Source organism: Pinus tabuliformis, chromosome 7 (assembly GCF_031772625.1).
Source record: "Pinus tabuliformis cultivar Carrire ecotype Pingquan chromosome 7, CPIR1, whole genome shotgun sequence".
In the NCBI taxonomy this organism is placed as follows: domain Eukaryota; kingdom Viridiplantae; phylum Streptophyta; class Pinopsida; order Pinales; family Pinaceae; genus Pinus; species Pinus tabuliformis.
This window is the reverse complement of record NC_142293.1, coordinates 1367402839-1367424208: the sequence shown is the minus strand read 5'-3', so window position 1 is coordinate 1367424208 and position 21370 is coordinate 1367402839. Positions and strand designations below refer to the sequence as shown.

The 21370-nt window shown below is 35.4% G+C and overlaps 1 pseudogene; it reads right to left on the bottom strand.

The window, feature by feature from the left end:
• Positions 1–17295: 17295 nt before the first annotated feature.
• Positions 17296–21151, bottom strand: LOC149252709 (peroxidase 27-like; annotated as a pseudogene).
• Between the last annotated feature and the right edge of the window lie 219 nt (positions 21152–21370).

Sequence of the window (21370 nt, the reverse complement as noted above, 5' to 3'; positions counted from 1 at the left end):
TTTGATCATTTTTGTCACCAGGATTAAAAATGTATAAAATGTATAATATTTCAATTTTTGCAATTAAAATAGTCTTTCATTGTAAATACTAACTCTTAGTTAATTTTTAATAGTTTTTTAAATTTTCAATAATGGTCCTACAAAATGAACCAGCCAAATTGTAGAACAATTAAAAACACATTTTCGGGATCTCGATAATTTATTTCAATTTCTTATTTTAAAATAAATTGCCAATCCCACAATCTCAAAATTCCAAAGTGGTTGTAGTCTATTTTATAGAATTTTTAATTCCATGTGGGCCCCACTTCTCATCACCTCCTCCCTTCCAAATTCAAAACCTTGAAATAAAAATCTCAATCCAATTTAAAATTTGCGATATCACAATATCACAAATCAAGGTATTTGTGTTTTGTTTGCGGGATCATTTTAAAATTGCAATATCTAAAAACTAATCTGATCACAGATTTTTATGTCATGCCTATTTTGATTTTAATACAAAGTTTGTTTGTCCTCCTTATGACTCCCATCAGCGTGACCTCACTCCACCTTCCACCTCTCCACGTTATCACTCCACCTCACCATTCCACTCTTCCTCCATTAAGCTTCATACCACATGTGTTTGGTTTTGTTTAGTTTGGAATGATATGGTTTTATTATAATATATTTTTATCATAATTAAATTAAATTATAATTATAATTATAATATTATATTATAATTATAATATTAATATTAATATGATATAATTATATTTTAATTAATTTTTAACTCAAAATTTTTAATTAATTTAATTATGTTTATAATTAATTCGTAATAAATTAATTTAAGTTGTAATTACAACTAATTAGAATTAATTAATAAATAATTGTAATTTAATTTAGGATTAGAATTTAATTTAAAAATTCCAATTTTTATCGAGACAACAAATTTTTCAGAATTTTGGCAGTTTTGACTCCCCAACTTTAGAAGCTTATAGGCTGAGTTTTACTTGGCTAAATGAGACCCAAGATAGCTCGTTGGATAGATAAAATCATGGAGAATATTTATGAAGTGGTTTCATAACTAGATCTAATCATTTAATGAGCCTAAAATTCAGCAAAAGATCAAGATTTGAATTTTTAAACAAAAATAATTTCCTGAGTTTAATTTTCTGCATTTTCATTTGTTCACAGCTTCTATTGAGTGCAGATCTATTCGTCTATGTTCACCTTGACCAATTAGATCTTCACAAGAATTAATTATTTGATTGAGTTTTGATTGGATATGTTTTATTTTCCATATTTAATATTTTGATTTTAGTTTGCAATTTAATTAAATTTTGATTGATTTTTTGCAAGGAAACAGTTGAAGAGATGAGGACAAAAAAACTTCAATCAATGATAATTATCCAACAATAGAAGAATACAAATTTTTGCCAACGAAAATTGATTGAGCAGAACTAATCTTCAACATTTTTCCTATTGATAATTCTTTTTGTAAAAATTATAAATTGTAGATTGTAGAATGTATTAGGGGCTTCTCTTCTATGTAATTATGGAATTCTTAAAAGAACTATTGTAATGAGGATTTAGATTTGTCGGTAAAAGGAGACAAAATATCAGATCTGGGGGATTATTGAGGATTTTTCTTTTGCATTCTGAATTATGTATGAAAGGTAGAGCTTGCACTATTGCAACTCTAGGTTTAAAAACAGAAGTTCAAACATTGTAAAGGGTTGTTGGAGATCAAACCCAAAGAAACAGTTTCAATAAATTGGTATTTAAAATACTCTTGTTTTAATACTAGTTTCATTTGATAATAGCATACTTGTGATTTTTTAATCATGTTTGTGCACTATTGTCTATGTGAGTGATTTATTGCAATTATCTGTTGTTTATCTCTACTCTTATGTGCTGAACTCTGATTTCTGAGTAACTACTTACTCAGAGATCAACCTTTTAATTCTATATTAAAAGCAAATAATATTATGTGAACTATTTCCTTATATTATTGTTTAATCATTCAATTATTGATTTAATAATCATCATCATTTTATGAACTACTTCCTAAATGTTGTTGATTAGTTATTTATATTAATAAATCTCTGAACATAATTTGTTTTGGCATTCATAATGTGAGTTAATTGAACTACTTCATTAGCTTGATATTGGTTACAAGCCATACATATTTAAAACCCAATCATCTAAATATTATGCTCTTGGTTGCGTTAGATCTATATCTGCCTAATTGAGATAGGATTAGGATACTTTTCCTTTTGCCCGCGTTTTAGGATTTTTTTAGTATTTAGATTCAATTCTACATTCCTAGAAGTCCTCTTTCCAAGGAGGAAAATTTTAGGTGTGGCTTGGCTGAGCCCCAGATCAGCTTAAGGATCAGTTTCTTGCCTAATCACCAGGATGGCTGATCTGATGTCTCTTCTCTATTCATAGATGAAAGTCACACCTTAAGCCATTGAAGATAGAGAAAAGGTAAGTGGACCTACTTTAACCAGTTGGAACCACAGTTTCAATAGAAAAGGAGTTTCTCTAAGGTCTGGACCAGGTGGTCTCCCTTATAGTGTTGTAGGCAGAGAGTTTCGAGCCTTAAACAAGGTCATAGGTTCGAATCTAGAGGAGCATAGGGTGTGTAGTGTGTACACCTCCATTTACTAAAAAGTCAAATTACTTCATAGAGGGGGTGCCTTGTCCCATAAACAAGGGGATCTTATATGTCAATTTGGTGTTGAGCTATGGACTTAGATTATTATTATACAATATTATATTCTCATTGATTATTACTATACAATATTATTTTCTCTTTGTCCTATTTTTTGGGGTCTACATGTCTCTGGTGGACATTCTAATCCTCATGTCCAAGTTTTAGGTGACTTAATTTGTTTTTATGTGCTAAAGTGCTTAGTTTTTGGTTTTGAAAATGTCTACTCGATTGTTTTCCAAGATTATGTTGTACTTGTTAGTGCAGCTAGAAATGAGCATAATATGTGTGTTCAATTCTGAAATTTTTTCTTTATGGGTGAGATGAATATGTTTGTAGGAAGTTATCAATTGTTTTTTAATGATTTTTTTATTAAAATTCTATGTTTTAGGTTGGGGTTGTTGAAATGAAAGTAACAATTGAAATAACATGTGGCCTTGTTGTATTAGCAGAAAGCTTTGGTCATTTTGTGTTCAAGGACTCTTTCAAACATATTTTTGAGGCTGAAAATCAATCCCTTAGTCTTTCGTTCAAGTAAGTACTAGTGCCATTTTAGGTTGGATATGATATCATCTACTGTACATTTCTTCCTATCCTACATAGGTAGACATTGTTCTTTTTATAAGGACATTTTTGTCTAACGGTGATAGGTTTTGCTTTTCCTTTTACTTTCATTTTCAAAAAGGGAAGATAGATGGTTATTCCAAAGACATAACCCAACTTGTTTTTCTTTTAGCCTCATGAACTTTGAAGTTTCTTACCATAAGATGTGCTCAATTCATTATGAGAAACAGAGGGATGACCACTCACATATTAAAAATGTCCAATTCTAAACTAAAATCGGCAGTTATATTTTTTCCTTAATCAACCTCAAAACAAAGTTGGATTAAGCCAAACCTTCCTAGTTTAGATGATAGGATGGGTACCTTGCAGATCCGCAAATCTCATTTTAATTTTCTTTCTCTCAAAACTACTATTTGACACAACCCCATATTCATTTTATTTCTGTGTTTTCATGGTTTCCCATTTATATGTAGTTTGACCTTCTTGGATTGGGCATGTAGCTATACTTGTTAGTATCTATTCTCTATCGTGGTAGTTGCACCCATTTGATGTTTTCCTTTCATGAAGTGGAGGGTTATTTCTTGAAATTCACATATCAATTTAGTGTCTAATAGTTCTACAGGAGTGGTTGGAGCCTAGTGATTTGCATGTACAGAGGCGGGGAAAGATGTCTTCCTCTTCCCTCTATCTATCCTATATTGTGTTTCTATTTTCCTTTTTTTTCCTTATTTGTCTGGGAAGAAAGAGATTCAGAAGGAACAATGCAATACTACTGATTGTCCTCATAAAATAGTAAGGTTATTGGTGATTAGGTCCTTCAAAATGAAGGTGGCTAATTGGTTAAATAATGTATTACAAGGTGTATTATAGAAAGACATGTTTATGTATTGACTCCTATTTAATAAAACATACCTCTCTATATCTCAAGTTGTTTATAGTGGTACTAAAAACACTCAATGACGTTTTTTTAGGAGTCTCCTAACGTTAAATAGCGTTGTTAGTTTCCCTAAGGTTGAGGATCTTAATTAGTGTTATTGATCCACATTAACTATTAATTAGTTATGGAAGTGGTTAAATAACTAATTATATTAGCTATATGTGCACCTATTTCTTCTCTTTTTCATTTACAATACATTGTGTAGCTAGTACTGACAACCCACAAACCAGTATTAGTAGGAACTCCATGGGATAGACTCATAGGGGGGTCCCACTCCAGGGGATGCCAACCCTTAGAGTCTCACTACAATGGGCCAATATTAATTATTCAGCATGTAGAGGCTCTACACTTCTCTTATTTTGAACCTGTGATCTCCAAGGAGGAGACATGTTCCATACGTCTCAATCTTTAATCACCATAATTATCATATGGGCAATCCTGAGATCATATGGACTCAACCTTTGTCTTTAGCCAATTTAGGGACGATATCAAATTAGGGATTTAATGGAAATGCATATTCATAAGTGAAATTATAAAAGCATTTCAGATAGTAAAAATTTCTTGAAGGAATGTAGGTTGAGACCTTTACGAGGGAAGTTTTGGTGGTTTGTAGGTATTCTCTCTAAATTTCTAACAAAGGCTTTATTAATCTCTTTTGGAGAAGTTAGAAATTAGGAGCATGTAGAAGAGTCTGATGGGCATTGGGCAAGACAATGGGGATGGAAACTATTTCTCAGTTGTAACATTTTATATATCTTTCACATGCCGTCTTGGTTTGTTTCTATGTTGTTATTTTGTCATTTCAGTAATAGAGGGATATCATAACACTAGTGCTTGGCTATTTGGTCAAGATGGTTGTGTTGTTCAACAATTTTTCCAACCTAAGACTAACATGAAATATTAGTAGTTTGTCATTGATTCCTTGGGACATTGTCTAGCCTCAAACCTAATAACTTCCCACAAGTAAATAGTATCTAGAAAACCAATAGGCTCGGAACCCATCTGAACAAGATTTTCTTTTAGGGTTTCTAAATGTTGCAGTAGACTACTTTCATAGACTAGTCTGAGTGAGGTTTTCTATGCTCTTGCCCTCCTTCTGTATTTCTTGCAGAGCCTTGAATTGGTTTTGGAGATCGCGTTAGTGGGCTTGATCATAAATTTTTAGAGTTATTGCTTTGCATTTCCTATTTAGATGGTTTTCCTTGAGTGTTCTCATAAGGAGTAATTAATTAGGTATTCTTAAAAGAAGGCTACGATGGCTTGTGGATTAGGAGATCAAGGTGGATTCCTTGTGATTTTATAGTGGAGCCAAAGGACTATATCATTTTAGTCATATTACTACCTTGGTTGGCAGAACTTTTTTGCCTTCGGGTATGTAGATGTTTTGGCTTGTACTTGTTTCCTGTGAATAGTTACTAGTGTTGTCCAACATACTTATTTTTCTTTAGGGTATTATTGAGCTAAATGGGGGTGAGCCTGAACCTCAACATTTCCACAAAATAGTGGGCAGTCCTTAATATTATTGTCTAGGTTGACCTGTTTGTTCAGCTTATGACAATGGAATCACGTATTTTGGAGGTGTAATGTATTTGACAGGTTGGCCTCAATGCAAATGGTGCATATTTGAATGGTATTTTAAATGTTCATGATTGTTCTTGGCAAAGGAATTTACCAGCGGGTTAGGAAAATTGCTATGTAGAGGGCCAAAACTTTAAAGCCAATCTGAGAAAATCCTTGTTGATGAGACAATGCAACTCAACATGTTTATCCATTGAGAGGTCCTCAATCCCCTAAGAGAGTACAATAGACATAATCCTTCACTCCACTGAACAAAGCTAATCACCTAGTTACTGTGTGTTGGATCCATGGGATTCCAGTCACCTTGTGCCGAGGTTTCGATTATGTTCTTAGAGGGGAACACCCAACTCGAGTTTTATATTCATCAGTGTCAATAAAAAGTGGATTGGCTTATGAGTCATTCCCTTGTCATATAACTTTGGTACAAACTTGTTGGATTTATTAGAATCATAATCCTCCTGACAACTTGCAGAGTTTACTACCATGATTGAAAGTGTGCGGGCCATAAAAGGCTTGTTTCCTAAGGGATAAGGAGCTATCTACTTAAGATTCTTGTAGGACGCTAGTAAACACTAATGGTATATGATGTGAAGAAAAATGAATGTGTATGGTAAAGTAATGGAAGCTATTGATGTTAGAGAATTTGATTGGCATCACCTGTGATAAGCTAGAGTAATGTAAGGATGTCAAGTCGTCATGTGCCATTTATCCAGGTGTCACATGTTATTATGACTAGGAGAAAGGATTATTCAACCTTTGTAAGGACATACTTAAACCAAAAACCTGCCCTTATTTTTATTGCAGGCCACAAATCACTTTGATGAAGTAGTACTCTAGCATACTCATACCCAAATTTTTCTCATGTAGCACATTGCAGTATGGGTGTTGGCCATTCCTATAGTTTCTACCTTAATCAAAAGGGATTTGATGTTATAGTCAAATTTAGTTATAGGAATGGAGTTGTAACAAAGTAATGGGTTTCCCTATTGGCAGATGCAGCAATAGAAAATCACTTTTAAGGAGAGCTCGTGCTACTGTTTACTTTTTGGTTTGGTGTTGCTTGAAACCCAAATGAGAACGTGCCACATTTAGAGCTTAAGATGGGGAGGAAAATGAAGCACGAGCTAATTAATGATATTTAATATCCATTTGAGGTCAAAAAAGAAAGAGAGGGAAATGGATTCTCTCACTTTTGGTATAGTAGGACAGACATGCAAATGTGTTATTAGCTTTGTGGTAGAGAACACACTTGATAATTGCTAAGTTGACTCACCTTAATTAATAACATTTGATGTACATATCCCAGCCAGATCTATAGATTTCATCCATTCACAGTACATCAAGACATTAACATGATTTTCACCAAGAAATGTCCGGTGATCAGCATAAGGTATCATTTATATTTTATCATAGTATGTTTTTGGATTTGTTTTTATGTCTTTATGTATGCTAATACTATTTTTTCATATTTTTAATTTCTTTTAATGTGACACACCCATGTGTTGGTTATAATTCATCATTGATTGTGTTGAAAGAATGTGTCTGAAGAGTTGGAGACTCGCTATAATAATTCAGAATGAGAACTTGATGACATATTTTATTCAATTTTTTATCGATACTCGGCATTAACACTATTCTATTAACAGTATATATATATATATATATATATATATATATATATATATATATATATATATATATATATACACTGATGTGACTCATTATGTATGCTAATATAGTTTTTTTCTTCTTTTAACAAAATCACATCTTACTTTAAATCTCTCATACATGTGTGTTTGTAATTGTTCATTGATTATGTTGAAAGATTGTGCTTGAATGAGAACTTGATGATATCTACCATCCAGTTAGTGGAAATTGTGCAATTTTATTATTAAAAGACAAGAATCATGCTGCATTTTTATTTTTAAAATGTATTAATTTATCAGAAGTTGCTACATGCCTTTCAAAATTTGTCTCAAATCGCATTTGATGATTTAAAAAGTTTTTTCAAGTAAGAAAAATTGTGATAAATTAAAGCTGACATATTATGTTTATTGCAGTGGCACCTTTGAAGTAAATTGTTCTAAGGATGTAAAGATTCAAGGTATTATAGGACCTTGTTCATCTTTGGAAAAGGTTTATCCTTGCTCACTTTTTCCTTTCTATCTTTGATATATTATTTCTGTTTTTTGAGAAGATTTTTTGTTTAGTATGATACTTAGCTATGTTCAAATATATGATACACTCACGTAATTCTTAGATACATTAAATTTGGGTCCCAATAAATAATCTTGTCCTATCTTGTAACGAAAATTTGAAGCTCTTTCAAATTAGAACCCTGATTTCATTTTTAGTATATTTTAATTATATCACTTTTATTAAAGCAAGTAGTTTTAATTAACGGAGCATTGAGAAAGTAGCCTAACCTATATAGTTCTATTTTGAAATAATCTATCAGTTAACAATTCCATTTACATGGATAATTTTGCAGGAAGGGTTATCTTACGCAAACATTATGATTTCTCAGGGCAATACAACTTCATGGAAGATGTGTGGACTTGATAAACTACTTCCTTGACGATATTTTTCGATGTTTCACCAAGTGAACATTCTAGCTCAGCATTACAGGTTGCCAATCAAAAATTTTTATTCAATGTTGCACCAAGTGAATGTTCTAGGTCAACATTACAGTCTGCCAATCAACAATTATTTATTCAGTTTCTAAGACAATACATGGTTTTCTATTCAATTAAATGGTTTTTTGTTAGTTTCACATCTTTGGCTATGTCAAATAAAATAATTATGGAAACAATTTCATCATGATTTTGAAAATACTTTTGTATGCAGTTACCAACATTCTGATGGCCAAATGAGGCTATGAGTTACAACAATTACAAGGACATGGGTGGACGACAGTGCAACTACTGAGGTTTGGCACAATTATTTAATGTGATTCTATACATGATTGTAAACTATCTTATTTTCTCAAATGTTGTTTTGCATGATTGTAAACTACCTTATTTCCTTAAATGATAGGTACGTTTGAAATTTGGATAGAGTGGCATAGAAGAGAGAGAAGAGTTGTTACATAATTTAGAATGGTCAAGATTAAAGAAACCATTTGACTTGTAAATATATGTTATCTCCAAGGAAAAAAGTCCATAAATTTTGGTTATAAAAAAAAATAAAAAATTACATTGTCATATGTCTCAAGGCATTCAAAAGTGCTTTGTACCCTGATGGAGCAAACAAATTTGTAGAGGTAAGCCTTGAATCTTCTAGACTGAAATTATTGAGGCCTTTAAACCATGTGAATTGATTATGTGACAAAGGAAAATACGTCTCAAGTGGGAAGTAACTCTTCTAAACCATTATGAGGCTGGAATAACAGATGGATCAGTTGATAACTATTTTTTGAACCAACGTAGTAAACCAATGTTGTCAAGAGGAGTTGAACTAGTTAAGGGAACTGAAACTGTGTCACATTGTCATGGTATAGTTTGCTGGTCCGAGATTAACAAGGTATTGTTTGCACAAAATATTTCTTTGCTTCTTTGTTATTGTGTTGACAAGTTCCTTCTTCGTTTTTTTTCCTTTTGCATGGCATAATGTTAGGCGTGTTTTGCCTATTCCTAATCCTGGATGGTCTCAAGATAGGATTAATTGATTTGGATTAGAATTGGGGTCTTAAGTTTAAAAAACCGGCTTTGATGTTATTTTTTAGGTGGTTGAGCGTATTAACCATGTGAAATTTGCTTCCTTATTTTAAAGTAGTTATGTTCTGCATCTATTGGATGGTTTTTAGTGCTCGTTGAGCCAATGAAACTTACAGGACAAAAAAGTTAAATAATTTAATTGATGTTTTAAAATTCAGAAATTATAAAGTTTCAAGGTCTGATTCTTTGAAAGGTGCTATCTCAACAGAAGAGAACTTTCTTTACAAGTAGGTGGTTCATGGTTTGATTCCATCGTGCCTTAATATTCATAGGGAATGGTGACAATAACAAGGATGCAAAAATAGACACCAAACTAGATGCAAAACTTGGTGCAAAAACAAATGCAAAAGTGAATGTAAAAAAATGGCTCAAAATAGAACCTAACATTAGACACAAAATGGGATGTAAAGATGGACACAAAACATGGCCTAACATAGACGCAAATATAGATAGAAATTTGGATGCTCAAAAGGATGTAAAATTGGATGTAAGAAGTGGTGTTAAAAACGATGCAAAATTGGATGTAGAAAATGATGCAAAATATGGTGCAAAATGGGATGCGAAAAAGGGAGACAAATCAAATCTAAAAGTGGACGAAAAAAAGGGTCCAAAAAAAATGCAAAAAATGAGCACAAATATGGATGCAAAATTCAATGTTAAATCAAATTCAACATATGGTGTAAGATAGTCACCAAAGATGGTGCAATACTCAATGCAAAACTTGGCATAAGACTAGAAGCAAAAACCGACACAAAATGAATGCAAAAAAGGAATTAAAATGGTTGAAAAAATGGTGTAAACTTGATGCAAATGATGGCACAAAAATGGAAGAAAATAATTACACAAAATAGTAAGAAAAAAAAAGATGAAAAAAAGATGCAAGAAATGGCACAAAAGTAGAAGAAAAACCTGTCAAGGATAATTTTAGGGGCGAATGTTCGCCCTTTGGTGAAATTAAGGGGTTTTAAATTTTTAGTGGGCGAATATTTTGTATCATAGTACATTTTTACAAATCACCTCAAATAGCCCACCTTATTTTAAGGGAGAGGGTAAAAAAGGTAAATTTAGCCCTTCAAATTAGGACTTACAACCTTCCATTCGCCGATTTTCAAGAATAGGTTGTCTTTTTATACTTACTCAAAAGGTATGGTAAATAAATAAAAATATAAATAAACTAGACGTATCGTAAATAAATAAAACCTCTTTTTATATTTAGTCCATAACCCTCGTTCTATTTATGAAGGCTCAAGAAAGAGGTTTTATTTAAGTGAATCCTATGGGCCAAATACCATATTTGTAAAAGAGGTATGGTACATTAATAAAAATATAAATAAACGACAGGTATGGTAAACAAATAAAACATTTTTTTTATATTTACTCCATAAGTCACCTTATATTTACAAACACTCAAAAAATGGGTTATATTTAGGTGAAACCTATGGCCAAAATACTATGGGACAAATACCATGGACTAGATTGTTATTAATACCATGCAAAAAACCATTATTAACCCTAATATTAGAATTAATAAAAATAAAAATGGCACATGGTATTGACCCATGGTATTCACCAAAATGGCACATGGTATTGACCCATGGTATTCACCTGGAATGTAGCCTATTTAAATGGGGGAATTAAACCAGCATGTAGCCTATGCTAAGATTCACTAGGACTTTACAAAGTTTTATTATTTAGTGAAAGACTCGCCAAGATCTTACAAGATTTTATAATTGAGTAAAATATTCGCCATGTGTGGTGAGAGATTCGCCAAAAAATTATATATACATATTATATTATTGATAAAATCGCCTTCCATTTTTCCTATATACCATGGAGATTCGCCCATTTATTATATTTATAAATTTAGGGGGGGTTCTTAAAATTTTCCCTGAAACCTGTCATAAAATTAGATGCAAATTTTGGTGCAAAATTTGATGCAAAAGATGAGGCATAATATGGTGTGAAAAAGGATGCAAAATTAGGTGCAAAAAAGGACGCTTTAAAACTTGTACAATAGAGTCATATTTAATGGCAGGTTGTTCATCCCAATTGTAAAAAAAATGCACTAAAGTCTAGCGCAAATTTCCAGTTTTGTTGTAGTGTTAAAGATCCTAGATAAAGTGATATCAGAGAAATATTGATAGTTAGTTTTTGAATATGTATGAGTATTGAAGCAAATTCAAGGAAGGTGAAGGAACACTTGTTTAAGGAAATCCAGAAATTGGATTGAGAAGCTTCACTCAAAGAAGAAAGATGTCATAACATGAGGGAGAGAAAAATCATTTTGGTTATGAGAAAGAGTTTCGTGAAGTTTTCATGGAAATGAAGGCCATGGTTGACAAAATGTTTCGGGAATGAAATAAGTTTAGAAAGAGAAGGTCATCAAAGAAAATTGAAGATAAAGACTTAAAAAAGGCTCCTCATTCTTCTCATTCTCCTCCTCATTCTCTTGGTTATTTTATGAAACAATCACAAAGCGTTGGATTGGGATTGTTAACCAAGATGGGTTATGAGGGAAATGGCCTTGGAATTTGTGGCCAATGTATAATTGAACCTTCAAAGGTGGAAGAAAGACTTTGATCAATCTATTAGCAAAGCAAGGTATGTGTTTACATTTCTCACGAGAACTTGACACTTTGTAGCAAGCTTTGGGAGGCATTTTGGTGATGTAGTAAATCCTTTGAAGCTTAGCATATGAATTAATAAGTGGCCACTCCCTTAGAGGCAGGACTCGAAGACGTAGTCCACACTGAATGAACTCCGTTATCAATTGGTTTTGTCCTTATTTTCTTCTTGTCTTGATCTTCTATATTTCTCTTTAATTCCAGCTTCATCTAAACCTTTTGTACTTGATTTAAGTTAATTGTTGGTTTAAGTTTTATCATTCACACATGAACATTTTTTCAAGCCAAGTCACGTTAAAAGAGCCTATATCAAGTCATATCAGAGGAAGATTGACAGTTGGTTTGTGAATACATATGAGTACCGAAGCAAATTCCAACAAGGTGAAGGAACACTTGTTGAAGGGAATCCATAAATTGGATCGAGAAGCATCACTCAAAGAAGAGAGATGTCATCACATGAAAGAGAATATAATCCTTTTGGTTATGAGAAAGAGTTTCATGAATCTTTCATGGTGATGAAGGCCATGGTTGAAAAAATGTTTAGGGAATGAAAGGAGTTTAGAAAAGGAAGCACGTCAAAGGATCCTCATTCTTCTCACTCTCCTGCTCATTCTCTTGGTTATTTTGAGAAACAATCTCAAAGTGTTAGATTTGGGTTGTTAACCAAGATGGGTTATGAGGGAAAGGGACTTGGAATTCATGGAAAAGATATAATTGAACCTTAAAAGGTGGAAGAAAGACTTTGATCAATCTATTAGCAAAGAAAGGTAAGTGCTTACATTCACTGATAATTTTTCACAAAACACTTAGGTGTATTTTCTTAGGAAGAAGTTAGAATTTTTTGAGCATCTCAAAGAATTCAAAGTTCTTGTATAAAATCTATCTGTGAGGAGGATCAAGATCCTCCACGCAAACAATGGGGGGAATATGTCAATCAGAATGTTCAACTTCTTTTCTCAAAGGTTGGTATACAACTACAACATACAATACCACACACTTCACAATAGAGCTAAGTAGTTGAGCGAAAGAATAGATCCCTCAAAGACATGACCACTTGCATGTTGCATGTAGGTATCTTCCTCCCAAGCTATGGGTTGAGGAAATTAACTATACTAACTACATTTAGAATACATCTCTTCACAAATATATTAAGGATTAGACTCCATTTATAGCATGGAGTGGAAACAAACTGAAAGTCACCCACTTTCAAATGTTTAGATTATCCACATGGGCTTGTGTACCCTCAAAAAAAAGGAAAGCATTAGATATTTAGAGCACCACATGCATCTTTGTGGGATATCACAATGGTGTGAAGGGTTGTAGATTGATTGATCCCTCAATTTCTAAGCTCTTTATTGAGAAAAGTGTCTAGTTTGAGGAGATTTTGTTGCATGCACCATTGGAACCACATGCAGATATCTTTGTTCCTCTCCCTCAACCAAAAATCAATGATGACGGGTCGAGTCATTTAGATTAGGTTACAGATCAAACTTGACAATATGATTTTAAAGAGCATGAACATAATCAACAACCAAGCCCCAATTGGGCTTTTAATGGTGACTCATTATCCCCTCCAAGAAGTAAAAGAATATGGAGCTTAAGAGAGATAAATGTAGAATACCACCTATGCATAGGTAGTGATCTTATAGGAGATCTCGCAGATCTAAGGAGGACAAGGTCCCAATTTAAGGAGTGTCCTCTTGCACTCATAACTACTAAACTAGTGATGCCCATGCATTTTTACATGGTTCTAGTGTCAAAATCGTAGACCTATGTAGAGGTTGCAAGGAATCCCTTCTAGGAATCATCTATGCAGGAGGAGTACAACTTTCTTCTCGAGAGCCAGACTTAGGATCTAGTCCATTTCCTTCAGACAAAAATCTTATTAGATGCAGATGGGTATGTAGAACCAAGAATGTAGCAGATGGACAAGTGAGCGGGTACAAGGAACGATTTGTTTCCAAAGGATTTCAACAGATCCATGGGATAGACTATGCTGAAAGCTTCTCTCCATTAGAAAAGATGGACTCCATCCAATTGGCCCTTGGCATTGCAACACCCAAGGATGGGAAGTTCACCATATGGATGTGAAGAATGGCTTTCTTCGCAAGAAAATATTAGAGGATATTTACATGGAACAACCTTAGGGGTTCATACATAACTCACCCTTTATATGCCGACTTAAAAATTCACTCTATGGCCTTAAGCAAGTGCCTAGAGCATGGTATGCAAAGATGGATGCTTACTTGCTTTCTCAACACTTTGTCAGATGTAAATCAGGTCCAAATGTCTACATACTAAGAATCTCAGATTCCTTACTAGTCTTAGTTCTATATGTTGATGACCTCTTGATCATAGGAAGTTTGACTTCAACAATTGCTAGGGTCAAACAAATTCTACATGATAGGTTATCTATGACAAAATTAGGTCTACTACAATATTTTCTTGTTCTTGAGACCAATCATGATGGTTCCAACATCAAGCTATATTAGATTATGTATGCCAATTATCTCTTGGTTAGATTTTTCATGACCAATTGCAAGTTAAAAACAAACCATTCTTGTATGGGGTACATATTTAGGATGGTAGGGATACACCAATGGTGGACATCACCTTGTATCGACAACTTGTGGGGAGTTTTTTGTATCTTACCCACACTCATCCAAATCTCTCATATGCAGTAGGAGTAGTTTCTAGGTACATGTCGGGTCCACATGAGCTACATTGGAAAGCTACCAAACATATCCTCATATATGTTTAGGGAACCACTAGTTATTAGTCCACTATGAAGTAGGTTGTGTGCACAAAGGCTTCATTTAATCAACCTCTGACATATCACGTATGTTTGTGGCATACTAAACATTACCTTTAATTTGATTACATATTAGAAAATACCTCTAAAAATCACATTTTTAACCCCCTACCAATACGAACCCAATACACCTTCTCAATTTAAAAAATCCTTACTTTCACTAGATATTGTAGGTATCGATTTTTTCATTAATGTTTTTTATACCCCTTTATATTTTTTCATTAACTTTAAGTTCCATTTCTTTCCAATATAAAAACCCTTTACCCCCTATTATATGCATAGTATATTATGTCATTTTCCCCTCAATATATACCCCCAATACGAATGCACGTGATATGTTATTTCTCCCCTAATGAAGCCCCCACGGTTGTGTATTGGATCTCATGGGCTTCACATATTCTAATTGCGCTGGCAATAACACTGATCATGGGTCCACTTCCAAGTACGTGCTTAGTTTGGTTTTTGGCCTCTTCTATCGGTTCAGTGAAAAGAAATCATTAATTTCTTTATCATCAGCAGAGGCCAAGTATTTAGGAGTGGTCAACATCAATATTTAGTCACTTTAGCTTCAAAAATTTCTCACTGGGTTGAGCATCCAGTTCAAAATTTTGACTATCATTTGGTGTGACAATCAGAGTACTCTCAATTTTTACAAACCCAATACAAAGGCAATAGACCAAACACATCAAGATCCATATGAATTACATCAGAGAGATGGTTCATGACCAAATCATTGATTTCAAGTATTATCCATCTGCTGACTAAAATAGAAACATCTTCACCAAGACATTTACTGTGCAAAAGTTTCACTTTCTATGCGATCATCTTGTAGTGAAAGACACAGTGGCTTAGTACCTGCCTTTTGTTTCTTCTTCTTTGGTACATTGTACTTTAAGGGGTGTAGGGGAGGGGGGTTTCTCATGAGGTTTTCCCTCTTTCCTCTTGTTAGTTGTTCTATGTTACTTATATGCTTTTCAAAATCGATACCTAACATGGCTTGTTTCTAGGGTCCATTAATTGTGTTCTCCATACTAGTGCTTTAGGTGGGTATTGGAGATGTTCCTCCTTATCAAGGACGTTTCCTCAGTTGCATGGATGTTTTCATAAATATGGATATTTCCACACATCTCTCTAGATTCACTACTATGGTTCATTAGTTCAGCCATGTGGAGTATATTATGTAAACTTTAATTCTTTCTATCAATCTTGTCTCTGTTTTCTTTTTTCTCTTGCAAGATTTTTATGATTATTCTTTTAGCTAGGTTCACTATGAAAATTTTACATGGTATTAGAGCGGGTATGGGCCTCATTCCCTCATGGGAGGGCCCATGATCCTTGCTACATCTCTAACAATATGTTGCACAATGGCTATTTGTTGGCTTTTCTCACGTCATCATCAATTATTGATTAATGTTGTAATTCTTACGCATGACATGGGGCATTGTTGCACTTGTGGAATCATTAAATGTTCATAGTTCTCTTGATTTGCAAATTGTGGATGAAGCCTTTGGCTTTCCACGTATGTGTAGAGACATATAAAGTAATTGGTCGGTCAAGAAATCAGATAGTCTTGCATCCAAGACCCTCTATGCAGAACACTAGGCCACTGAGCTATGACTTGCATTGTAAGGCTTTGAAGTCTTCAAATCCAAGGGCTTGCATTCCTAGCTCCACCATTGTGAAGAACAAGAAAATATCACAGTGAAGAAAGAAGCCCACACTGATACTAATCCATCTTGTGCTTTTCCTTTTCCTCTTGCTTAGATCTATGCATGCAATCATCATAGCTCTCAATTTTAGAATACAGCTAGCTAAGATGGTGATGGAGCATGCTCAAATATTGTCCTCAATGGGGATTGAGTTGTTTCTCACAACTCTTTGACACTAGTAATCTTTGATACCATGTTTGTGACAGGTACCTCGTGGGGTTTTCTCCTTTTCTCCGCTTATGAGAGGCTATTGTTGTGCTTGTGTACCTTAGCAAACCTCGTTGTTGAGACTAATACTAACTTTTTGTTTTCTCACTGGGTTTCACTTAGGAGGGGGTATTAGAATTACTACAATGATCTTTTTTAAACTTGTGTGGGTTATAAATTCACATAGACATTCTTCTCCACTCATATCGACCATCTTTTATGAGTGGTTAGCTCTTATCCACCTAACTTTTGTGAAGTGGTATTCTTATCTAGGTAACTTTCTCACTTGTATAAATACATTAACTAACTTCCTCAGTTGTATAAATACATTACTTCATTGTAATAATATAAAAACAATTTATTTCTGCAAATTGTTTTTTTACAAAAATTCTAATTCTTTTCATACTCTTATCGATCCATTCAGAATAGGAATTGAATGCTTTGACCTAGCAGATATTAAATCTGAAAGCCTCCTGGCAGGAGGACTTTATTTTTCTCAAATCAAAACGTACATGAACGTCAATTTCAAATGCAAAGAGAATCAAGGACCAATTAATTTGTAAGAGCACAATGTCGTCGTATTCGTCCTGCAGTGCCCGTGAGCACACCGATTCTGCCCATCTTCTCCATAGACACTGCAAAATCTGAGAAGAACGACAAGCCCTGCAATTCTATATTGACAAATGCTTGTGCCTCGTCGTTGGTCAGAAGTGCGGCATCGGATTGAAAGAGACCTTTGTGCTTCATTAGATTGGTGTAGTAATGCGTATCAAATGTTCGAAAGCTGCCGGGATCCATCTCTACCGTTGTACTTTTGTCCCCTGGCTTGCATTGTAACTTCAGTTTAGCTGCATAATGTTTGTTCAAGGACGGATCCATATCCCCCTTTACTGTAAAATTGTAAAGCCTGTTGCTAAAGGAGCTGCAGTGGGAGATCCCTATAGTGTGGGCACCTGCAGCCAGTATTGTTATACAACTGTTATACCACACCCGGGCACACTTTCTCCACTGCAGCTTTGGCTGTGTCAATTATTTGGAATCCTCTCAGACTCTTTCCTTTTCTCCTTTAGTTGAATTTGTTGAATTCAAGAGCACCGATCCATCACAACCCTTCACCCAGTTAAACATGTCAAATTATTAATCCCAAAAATATGTAAGTGCCTAGAGAATTCAGATCGGAAGTTAACGAATCTCTATACTTAAAAATACATAATACTCACTCTGACAAAGCAGTGATGAAAATGTAATCTGAGTAAAGGTGCCGCCAGAGTTTGGTTTTTGGATATGTACTGTCCAACAACAATTTTTACTGCATTATTAACTCCGGGACAGGTCTTCTCATAGAAGTTCAGTGACAGTCCTCCAACTGTATCTGCAGATACACACAGAAATACCCATAGACCCGCAAATAAACAGATTTCTAACGGAAATTGTCTCCATGATATTCCCAAACGATGATTGCTCTGCAAAGTGGAATTCTGTTATTCCTATGACATTGGCCTTGACAGCGATATTATATACACCCTGAATACTTGTGTACAAGGAGTTGCGTGTCGATTTCCATAACGAAGACAAAATGTCTATTTGGAAATTCTCATAGTTGGAACTGCTGGCAATATACTTGAAAATCATTTGCCAGCTATACTGCAAAATAATTCTTTATACTGAACATAAGAAACATATCCGGAAGCTTCACATTTTTATAAGAGTTTTTATAAACATTAACGCACTATTATTCAGCTATCCCGTCCATTTCCAAGTTTCATTAGCTGGCGTTTTGATTCCGATTGTCTCTTATTTCCGCAACTGTTTCATTATTTGATCTAATTCGTGAATTAGTAGAGAAAGGAAATCTTAAACAGCGCATCACCGCCGGCATGGGACGGGTAGGCAGCGAAGTCGAGGGTTGACTTTGCCCATTGCTAGTGCCGGTTATTATACTAAGAGGCAACCCTTATCCCGATTGCAGATTCTTATAACCTGTTTACCCAGTTATTATACTAAGAGGCACTTATCCCGATTGCAGATTCTTTTGTTTGATCCACTTCTCTATGTAAACTGGTTGTTTGATCCACTTCTCCATGTCCGTTTAAAGAGACGGACGTTGCCATTTTTTATCCGAATTGTTTAGTCGGAAATTTTTTGCATCGGAAAATCTATCATCAATAAATGTTTTACGTCTGAAATCGGTCATGGTCTTTGGGACGCACATCTGTTTTGTCCCTGCTCCGCCTAGTGGAGAGCTCGAGGCATGGCATTCTTAAGTAGATTGCAGATTCCCCGAATTTTTGGGAATCAAACAGACAATTCGGAAAATAAATGGCAACGTCCATCTCTGTAAACGGAGATGGAGAAGTGGAACAAATTACGAGGTAAGCAGGCTAGAAGAATCTGCAATAGGGATAAGGGTTGCTAGGCAGGACATCCTTAAGTTGATTGCAGATTCCCTAAATATTCAGGAATGAGAAGGACATGGGAGCTGTCAATTTTTTGACCGCGTCCATGTCCGTCCGATTCTCGAATATTCAGGGAATCTACAATCGACTTAAGCTCAAGGCTCGAGGCATGGGATGCAACAAATACCATGCAATGCATTGTAAATATTTATCATATTGGATGGACTAGTTGGAATTATTCATGAGTGAGTGTCGTAATCAAATGTGTTATAAAAATTATATTTTTGTTATATATTTTTGTAAAACTTCATGGCGACATGTAACATTGACCAAAGATTTCAAATATTGTGTAGAAATTTAATTGTGAGGTTAGAGATTTTCATATGGATTATTATTTATATTTAAGGAAAGTTATGTTATTTGGAATAATTAGTTTTTAAGAAAAGTTATGTTATTTGGAATAATTAGTTGGTAATACGTAAGGGGCTGACATTTTGTCACGTCCTTATCTTGGTGATAGTCGTTCAACCACTCATAGGTAGGTGCGGCACCACCACCTTATTTTTTTCAACAATACTTTCAAGTGTGGACTATGCCTAGCATTCCATATTTAGTTTATTTTTTCACTTTGTAAGCATTAACATTCATAACACAGCGGAAACATTCAATTTAAACTTCATTCATCATCATTATCATCTACACATATGCACAGTAGATACAATATTTAGCGGGAGGGGCAACTTCCTGAATATGAATTTGCCTATAATGATAATAATAATCTTTACAAAATATACAGTTACAATCTTTGAAGAGGAACCCCAACTTCCTTCTCACAATCTCTGACAAAATATGCAACTCGGCCTGCACCGTGTAGCTTTACCCGAACCATCGTTCGGAGCACCCACCCGTGTCAGGTCGGGTTGCCCAACTTGTTGGGCAGAGGCACCCACTCTCGGGCCGCCCTCTGCACCAACTCGTCGTTCCAACTGGTTCAACCACCCATCGTGTCGTTCAACAAAACGCGTGCCCGTTCAGCGTGTGCTCATGGCGTGTCGCCCTACCCGACGCCAACCCGTAGCTCTACCCACCGTTTTGGCGCTCATCTGCCCTCCATTCATCTCATTGCAGTCGCAATCGCAAACCGTCGTGACCACAGGTCTATCTGCAGTCGCATTGCACCGTAGACCCACCGTTCATTTGGCCCAGCTCGTTGTCGTGCAACGCACCCGTCGCGGGTCGTCCGCCATTACCTGACTCGCCTGTTCAACCAGTTCGCCCGTCGAGCAAAGTGCCCAACCTGCAACTCGCCACCGAAACTTGCGTTCTCCGCTCCTCAGCTCAGTGCTTCAATCAGAGTACCACTTGCACCTTGCCTTTACATTATGCATCCACCCTTTTTTCTCGCCCTTACTCCTTGAGCTCACCCTTACTCCTTGAGCTCGCCCTTGTTGTGAACTTTCAACTTGAATGATGCCTTCTCCCTCCATGGCATTTTCCTATTCATACGCTTCCCCACAGATTTGTTCATGGGTCAACCTGCCTAGGCTGACCTGCCAATTCGGCTAACTCACCCATACTTCACGTTGGCTCGCCCACTCTTCATGTCGGCTCGCCCACACTGCCGCCCCGCAGGGTCCACATGCCCAACTTCGCACGGTATAAGTCCTCCTCCGCAAAGTTGCATACTTAGCCAAATTTCCAACCTTTCGGTGTTTCAACTCCTTCGTTGGCTTGTTGCACTCATGCCCGGGCACCTTTAACTGACTGCCCCAACACATTATTCCTCCAACTCGACTAATTGTTGCAACAATTATCACAACCAACGCGCTCGCTCGTCGATTCGTCACACCCACCAACTCGTCGTTCGCTCGGCTCGTCGTGTTTAACCGAGAGTGCTCACCCAACTCGTCGCACATCACATCTGCGACTCATGGGCTTGACATACTCCCTCACTCTAAATGGTTTTCGTCCTCGACAACTCTCCACATCCCGACAATCACCATCACCAAGACTATCAAACCACACAAATGTGTGTATGGGTAATCCAAATGTGTCCACCTCTCAACCTACCTCACGCCATATATATGCCAAACTCTGCAAGGAATCATGTGCTGGAACCCCTCATGTCGATGACT